We start from the raw sequence: 9,465 nt of genomic DNA, 5'->3' as shown, positions 1-9,465 counted from the left end.
GTGCAGTTATTAAATATTGTATTTCATAAAGTTAAATATGCAATATGCAAACGCCTTTTAAGTGATGTTTGAAATTATCACCATGCTCTCTTGTTTTTGTATCTTGTCAGTTTTTACAATCTTGCACGTTGTCTCTTCACAGTCATCTCACAACACGTTGGAAAGTTTTGATGGAAACACTTGTTGCCTATGGTTGGAAAGACACATTGCTTCTGTTTTTGCATTGTTTTTTGCACTATTAAAGTTTACCAAAGTCAACAACCCTTCCATTACACACACACACGGCAGTGAATCAAAGCTGCTATTTATTTTTGTGTGTTTGCAAAAACCTGTTCTTTACTGACCTAGGATCGTCAAACAGCAGCTAAGTATCCACCGATCTGTCTGCTCAGATTAGAATCGGGTTGGGTGTTGCCAGGTTGTAAGTGTGTAGACTGGAAATTAATGGTAGCATTAGATGAACACAGAAAACTCACTAATTCTCTTTTATAATTATTGATAACAAAGTGTGAGGGTCATGTACAGAAGAATGGAAATGGTCTTAAAGTGGCAGGTATGAAATCATTTGCATCCACAGAGTCTCATCTCCTCATGACTATTAGAAATAATACAGCTTTAAAGCTCTCCAGTGTCAGCTTCACTTTTCAGACCCGGGAGATGTCCATCTTTTATACACAGACTGAAAATGCTTAAAAACAATTTCACTCATAGTTTGGGAACTCCTACATGAGATTTCTTAAGATTTCTTGCCTATGCCGGCTTTAATGTTCATTCGTTCTTGTATTTTCTGATGTTGACGCTCAAAATCTCAGAGTCGCTTGTAAAAATGTTTATTCTTCAACACAAAACTCTCTTCTTTTTAGAAATGTGGCTTTGATTCATAATGAAAAACACATTTTAGGTCTTGAAGCATAAAAAAACTGCAGCTGAAAAATTTTGTATTCAATGCACCTTGCTGACACTGAACTGATCATCTGTTAGTGGATGAAAACAGTAAGAGAATAAGTGAAGGTTAAAAATTAAACATGCAACATATAGACATTTAAATGGCCTTTCCTTGCAGTGCCATAAAAGTGTAAACTTTTATAAATGAGTCATTTATATAGAGAACCATAGAGGCGGGAAAAAAAATTAAATTCTGTTTCATATAGTTTTTATAGTTTGTTTGAAAAAATGTGCAGGAGGAAAAAGCCACAAAGCAAGTGACTGGAACATTTAACAGTTCAGTCTTTTACGCAGAACAAGCTTCTTTTCCTGGGTGACAAGCTTTACAATCTAACAACAACAAGGAGTTTTAAATGGGTAATTTAGGCGTCTGGTTACAGCTGACTCTTTGATTCAGAGTGGATCCTAATGAGGAAGACATTACAGTGAGCTTAAATTCCTGGAGCACCAACGTCACAACCAACAAGCAGCGGGCACATTTGCATTTACATTTTAGTCATTCGCTGTTCCTCTACCGAACAGAAAGCAGATTGAATGTACTGATCCCCCACAGTCAGGACGTTCCCAGTTACATTTGCATTTTACTCACTTAGCTGGAGCTCTTTTACCTGGAGCAACTTCCAGTAAGTAACTCTGCTTTACTTCCTAGATCATTGATATGACAAGGAAACAGTGACAGGCAGAGCCCTGAAGCCGGGGACGCTGGAAGCTGAATTTCTGTGGAAAATATAAAGATGACCATAAATTGATTTATGATGCAGAACTGAGAAAGGGGCTGGATTTTACACCTACAGTGTCCCACCTCTGCAGGTTCAGGACAAAAATGGACAAAGACATAAGTATCTGATGCAGCTGGAGTAGTACATATTCAATTGAATTTTATTTAAATAGCGCAAAATCACAACAACAATTGCCTCAAGGCACTTTATATTGTAAGGTAAAAACCCTACAATAATACAGAGAAAACGCCAACAATCATAGCAAGCACTTTGGCAAAAGTGGAAAGGAAAGACTCCCTTATACGAATTAAATACAGTGGGGCAAAAAAGTATTTAGTCAGCCACCGATTGTGCAAGTTCCTCCACCTAAAATGATGACAGAGGTCAGTAATTTGCACCAGAGGTACACTTCAACTGTGAGAGACAGAATGTGAAAAAAAAAAATCCATGAATCCACATGGTAGGATTTGTAAAGAATTTATTCGTAAATCAGGGTGGAAAATAAGTATTTGGTCAATAACAAAAATACAACTCAATACTTTGTAACATAACCTTTGTTGGCAATAACAGAGGTCAAACGTTTACTATAGGTCTTTACCAGGTTTGCACACACAGTAGCTGGTATTTTGGCCCATTCCTCCATGCAGATCTTCTCGAGAGCAGTGATGTTTTGGGGCTGTCGCCGAGCAACACGGACTTTCACCTCCCGCCACAGATTTTCTATGGGGTTGAGGTCTGGAGACTGGCTAGGCCACTTCAGGACTTTCAAATGCTTCTTACGGAGCCACTCCTTTGTTGCCCGGGCGGTGTGTTTTGGATCATTGTCATGTTGGAAGACCCAGCCTCGTTTCATCTTCAAAGTTCTCACTGATGGAAGGAGGTTTTGGCTCAAAATCTCACGATACATGGCCCCATTCATTCTGTCCTTAACACGGATCAGTCGTCCTGTCCCCTTGGCAGACAAACAGCCCCATAGCATGATATTTCCACCCCCATGCTTCACAGTAGGTATGGTGTTCTTGGGATGCAACTCAGTATTCTTCTTCCTCCAAACACGACGAGTTGAGTTTATACCAAAAAGTTCTACTTTGGTTTCATCTGACCACATGACATTCTCCCAATCCTCTGCTGTATCATCCATGTGCTCTCTGGCAAACTTCAGACGGGCCTGGACATGCACTGGCTTCAGCAGCGGAACACGTCTGGCACTGCGGGATTTGATTCCCTGCCGTTGTAGTGTGTTACTGATGGTGACCTTTGTTACTTTGGTCCCAGCTCTCTGCAGGTCATTCACCAGGTCCCCCCGTGTGGTTCTGGGATCTTTGCTCACCGTTCTCATGATCATTTTGACCCCACGGGATGAGATCTTGCGTGGAGCCCCAGATCGAGGGAGATTATCAGTGGTCTTGTATGTCTTCCATTTTCTGATGATTGCTCCCACAGTTGATTTTTTCACACCAAGCTGCTTGCCTATTGCAGATTCACTCTTCCCAGTCTGGTGCAGGTCTACAATACTTTTCCTGGTGTCCTTCGAAAGCTCTTTGGTCTTGGCCATGGCGGAGTTTGGAGTCTGACTGTTTGAGGCTGTGGACAGGTGTCTTTTATACAGATGATGAGTTCAAACAGGTGCCATTCATACAGGTAACGAGTGGGGGACAGAAAAGCTTCTTACAGAAGACGTTACAGGTCTGTGAGAGCCAGAGATTTTCCTTGTTTGAGGTGACCAAATACTTATTTTCCACCCTAATTTACGAATAAATTCTTTACAAATCCTACCATGTGGATTCATGGATTTTTTTTTCACATTCTGTCTCTCACAGTTGAAGTGTACCTCTGGTGCAAATTACTGACCTCTGTCATCATTTTAGGTGGGGGAACTTGCACAATCGGTGGCTGACTAAATACTTTTTTGCCCCACTGTATAGTATATTAATTATTATAGTGTATTTATTTATACTTTATAACCATTATTTACTATATAACTATTTATATAGTTAATTATGAAGAGTTTTAATGAACTACCTGAAATAAGTGAGGTCACCTTGGGCAGAGCCCCGTTTGTTAAGCTATTGACGGCATTACTTGAGGTCTTCAGACGGACAAAAACAACCACAGAAAAACTAACAATAACGTCAAGGAAGTGAAAAATGACGGCAACACGGTATAAGAGAGAGGGATGGCACTCAACAGCTCTTGAAAAGAAATTCAGAGAATTTGGTAAAGGCAGCGGTTGTCCTGGTTCTGTCCTCAAAGAGTCAGTCGCCTTGTTGGATTGAGGGTAGAGGTTCACCAGTGGTGTGCAGTGGCAGAGATATCAACTTGTTAATGTAGTAAAGTTAACTGTCTTGGCTAGTAAAAGGAAACTGTATTCATTGTATTTTAGTATCATGTTTGTTCTCGTGTGAGGAGCAAGAGTTGTTGAATGTGCTGAGCTTGAGTGATATTTTGAAATTTAGATCTATAAGTGTTGGACAAAAAGCTTTTTTTTTCAGGGCAAAGTTAGGCCTCAGTCACACAGGCTAGTCTGGTCGGTGACTAACTTGCAATTAGCATCCGCTATGGACAAATTTGAATTTCCTGACTGGTTGGTGAGTCTTTCCTGAAGTTTGCTGGGAGTCACTATGACAGTATTTATGCTAATACTTCATTCACACAGTCCTAGAGACTGGCAGTCATAACCTGTTAGCGAAAAGTGCCCATTCTCCCAGGAGTTGGTGAGTGGTTGCTGGAGTTTGCTGGTAGTTGCTAATATCAAATAGATTGCAAAGAGGTATATGGTGCTGCATGGAAAACCTCATGATTGCAAGGCTGCTAGAAGATTAGCATATAGTTGCAAGTAGTGCAAAACAAACAACTTGCTAAGCACCAGTGAAACTCTAAAGATTGCAGTGCAAACCAGAAATGTAGAACATTTTTCTTCAAAGTAAAGATGAACGTTCTGAAATTTGTTGGTGGCAGCAGTAAGGTGCAACTTTTTATGTTAAAAGGCAACATTTCATACTTGCGGTTTGTGTTGTACTATTCAAGCTTCCCTGACACACAGAGAGTAAACACAGAGTGTTTGCAAATAAGCCAGCTTCTCCCATGCAAAAATGTGACCACAGCAATCTGCTAGCAACCAAAGCCATCACAAGGAGGTTTTTGGTGCAGCTTCTTCCTCTTCAACCAGTGTCACTCAGTGATAATAAGCAACTTCCAGCAAAGGGTCGCTAACCAGCCTCTAGGCCTGTGTGACTCTAGGCCTTAGCAATGCTTTTAAGTGGGGTTTTACCTCAGATTTGGACAGTTTTCATATCTTGGTGAACAGGACTTCAAAGTTACTCGCCATAAACATCATTACCTGGTTTGCTGACAAATATTTGCTTCTCAAAGGATTTTGGTCTTATCCATACCTTATAAGTAAAACACAGGATCTTCTGCATGTAGACTTCTGCACTGAAATCTGTGGCCATGTTGGTTTTTCTAGAGCCAGGAGTGCCCAGACAACAATGTGATTTGCTAAAGTACTGGGTAATGCTAGCTAGTTTGGTTAGCAAGCTGAATGCATACTCAGTATAAGTGCATCACACAGACACAGATATGTGCTAAATTAAAGTTCAACTGAACAAACATCAAACAGAAAACTGATTAAACAGAAGTGTGAGATGGTCGAAAATTTACTCGTGTTATATTTTAGGGAGCAAGGAGCAGAGGGCTGAGTTTATTAAACTCCACCGAGACAACTGGTGACGCACATCTGAAGGTTTGACGGTCCCATTTCACAGCCTCGCACTTCCGGCCTTCTCGGTTTTTGAAGGACCCGGCCCACGTGGACCGCGAAGGCCAGGTCCTTAGAAGGACGCAGCCTAGGAGTTGGGCATAGCTTATGTGGTGTGACTCACTGTTAAAGCCAACCTCAAGTGGACTTTAGAAGAACTGTAGCTTAGAACAACATGACTAAATTGAAACTATGACTCAACCCAGTTTATATGTATTTGCATATGCTCTCATCTGGATCAAGCAGACCTAAGGTGCAAATATACAACTTTCTAACACACTAAATGTTCAGACCTTCACCATACTTAACCATAAATCCCACCACAGTTTCCATGCACAAACGAGATTTCCAACACATTTCTGAACGGTACCATTTTTTAATGCTTTCATATTCAACATGCATGCGCATTTAAAACTCTAAAACCACGAACACTTCTGACCAGTTTAGACATTAACAGCATTTGTTTGCAGCAGTCAGCTTTCTGTGCAGCCCTTGCAGGCAGTAATCTCCATGGATGATATCTGATATTTAATTAAAGGCGGATAAATCTTTATTTCCTCTGTGTGTTCGGCCCTCTTGTCCCTGCACTGTCTTATCAGTGTGTACATTAGTTGTCAGCACGTCTCTGCATTAATGTCACCAAGACAAATCCCTGTGCATTCATTGTGCTTGGCGATTAAAGTGATGCTGGTTGTGATGTGCTGCAGGGACGTGGGCAGGGTGATGTGGGTACTTGTGCGTGAGGAGCCCTAAGTTGCAGAGGTTTTTTTCTAATTGAGTCAGGGACTTATGCTGGCAAGGTAGGCGTGCGAGTGGGGGGGAGACTAATCCCAAGCTGCTGTTGTTTTTCGTGCCTGCTGGCTCGAGATCAAAAACTTAACAGCAATAATCATGCAAAATGTGTGGCTGCACTTCAAAGCCTGCCTCAACTTTGCTCACACCCTTGTAGCTTGCATTGTTTCATCATTTCTACCAGTTTTTCTTCTCTACTCCTTCCTCTCCTGCAAGGGATTTTTCCCCCCCCATTCTTTTTGTCGCATTTCAGCCTGTCAGCATGCGAGATGAAACGCCGATCTGATAGGTAGTCGTGACCTTTTTTTTCAGCAGCCCCAAATTAATACACTTAACAGATTAATCACACCTTCAGATCAGCTCAGAGCTGAGGTGTTTGTCACGCACAGACACACACCACACTGGAGGCCGCTGGTTTCCCTCTGACTGCAGTGTGTGGTCGTGGCTGAGGGAGTGTCAGCCTCTGCCTGGAGATAGCAGACATGTCAGACGTCAGCAGCGTTCTCAGGGTGAAGACGCTGTGGGCGGTGAGGGTCGCTGAGGCCTGTACGTGGCCAAAATGGGCAAATCCCCTCTACGTCAGCCCACGGCCTGTCAGCAGGGAGCTGCAGGGCTTCCCACTGAAGCTTTACAGGTGTTTATGCAGAGCATTTTTAAACCAGCAGAAAAACTCCACCACCTCAGTGACGCTTGGCCCATTTGTTTCTAAACCCAGGACTTTCATTACACAGTAAATGATGCAGGTTTGGCCTGAGAGTGACCTTTTAAATCTGCAAAAATTAAAAAGAAAGCATCATGTTCCTCTGAATGTCAGGATTTTTCCAGTTGTGATAAATCCTTAAATGTCTCAATGGTGCGTCTGTTATGATACACGTATTTGTTTTTTGCTTATTCTCTCTTTATGAATGTGCATCACACTGTAAAATTTCAAAGGTACACAGTGTGGGAACAAGATGAGAATGTGCTGTGCTTATTAAGTTCAATACGCAGATGAGATTAAATTAAAATCCCCCAGAAGAACCCCACCTACTTATAAAAAAGTTTTGACGCACCACCGACCCAACTCAGCGCCAGTATTTCATATTATTGTAACCAAGTCATCTTTTTTTTTTTAAATTAATCTAACTTTACAGCTGTGTATTCTGTAAATTATGCTAAAAACAAAGATTTTCACAAATATAGCAAAGTACATGAGCGGAGTAAGTAATGTAGCCCCAGTTTATTGAGTAAAAATGACTAATCTCTGGGATAGATGATTCTATTCATCAGACACACTCTGATTATACGTGATGTATACATATGTGATATCTCACGAGCAGTATGTCAGACACTCGATCGCTTTAGGGCAGAAAATGGGAACAAAGCGAACCTTGTAGAGTTTGTAGTGAGAGGAGGTGGAGGAAGAAGCTGTTTCCATTTGTCATCTGAGAATTTACCACACTTACTTTACTCACTGCAATTTTTGTTTGGTTGTATTTTAAAGTCGCGTAGAACCGTTGATTAAGGCTATAGGTTTCAATATAAGTATTTTTTTCAAAAGCATCTTGTTATCAGTTAAACTCATTGTGTGCAATGCTGAGTGGACCTTGAGGTTTGATATTGATGAAGAAGCACCGACTCAAGTGACACATCAGAGGAAGTGTGACGGTCGATTGGCTTTTGTAGCGATTTAACCTTTCAGCTACAGTTCAGTCGTTTAGGCCAATCACAAGGCCATTCTGCCGCACACTGAGCCCACTTCAGAGGAGAATGAGTCACTTTCAACATGTGTCACATCGATATACACATGGGAACGAGGCACCTTGAATATTCCCTCAAAAATTTAATATTAAGGCTGCAAATTTGCATGTTGGGATTTGAACCATGCTGCGTTTGTCAGTGAGTCAGTTGGTATTTTAGTCATTTTGTCGTTGAGGGTCTGTCTACAAAAAGCAAGCATAGACCGCCTTTGCGCCTTGGTGCCATTTTTTATGCCTCTCGCCTCACTGAAGTAATGTGAAGGTCTGTTCGTCAGCAAGATCGTGCAAAAACGACCTTGCAGAACTTCATGCAACCCGAGGCAGAGGTGGAGCAATCACTGCCCTGCCGCCAGAACGCCCACACTCTCCTTTTAGGCGAAAACAGCCGCCGTTAAAGCACTAAAGTGACCAGATCCCAGTGGTGTTTCTGGGGGATAATGTGTCCAGCCCTGTCTCAAAACAAAATGTGAAACAGTGAGCACAAATTAGTAAGTAATGTCTTTTAATAAGAAGGACATTTTGTGTCAGAAGCCCATGTGACCAAGAAAACAAAGCTTTAAAAGATGTGGCAAGTGTTGTATTTTACACTAAACTGTAATCTTTTTCTAAACTGAACCTGGTAGTTTTTAGTCATTTTTTGTGCCTAACCCTCACTTAATCCTATCGTATTTGAAAATGAAATGAAGAAGAAGATACTATTACATCAGATGTCCTTCCTGACACAACTCCAAAGGGATTTGTGTCTCCTCGGGAAATTGAACCAGGGATCTTTTGCTTGTTAGGCGACTGTGTAAACCAAATTCTGTGATGCCACCCCTCCAACTTCCAAATGTAGACTTTTTTTCCTTTTGAAAAAGAAAAGTGTGAAATTATAAATTTTTTCTACATGGACTCAAGCCAGTACAACAAAATTGGACAGATGACATGCTGCGCTCAGGGACAGTCGTGTTGAGGAAGACAAATTAGCCACAAGACCGTGGTGCTTGGGGCTCGTCTGAAATTTAGATGTCTAACTTAAAAAGATAAAAACATAATAAGTCATTTAGGTAGAGGTCATTTAAAGCCTCCATTACAGAACAGCTAGGGGAAAATTTGTATTCCGCAACCAGTTATGAGTTTTACTGGAGGATATCACAGTCTGTCAGGGTTCCTGGGTTGTTGACCCAGTATTTTCTGTTCATGTTTATCTTCCATATGTTCCTGTTTTATTGTGTTAGCCTTCATCTGTGTGAATTATGTTCTAGTTCTCTTCCCATTTATCATTAGTCAGATTAAGTCCAGCTGTTTACTCACCTTCTCCTAATCACTCATCATTCACCCTGTGTATTTCAGTTCCTCAGTTTCATTAATCCCTTGTCTTGTCATTGATGTTGTTAATCCCGTGTGTTCAGTCCAGTCAGCCAGCCAGCCATCTATCTCCTGCTCCCTTTGTGTCATCAATTCCATCTATCCTGCACCGTGAGTCCTGCGTTTGGGTGCTCTTCCTCGCATCCACACACGACCCCTGACACAG

The sequence above is a fragment of the Pundamilia nyererei genome, unplaced genomic scaffold (genome assembly GCF_000239375.1).
Source record: "Pundamilia nyererei isolate P.nyererei 1_Seehausen unplaced genomic scaffold, PunNye1.0 scaffold00085, whole genome shotgun sequence".
NCBI classification, from domain to species: domain Eukaryota; kingdom Metazoa; phylum Chordata; class Actinopteri; order Cichliformes; family Cichlidae; genus Pundamilia; species Pundamilia nyererei.
This window is presented reverse-complemented; position numbering follows the sequence as displayed.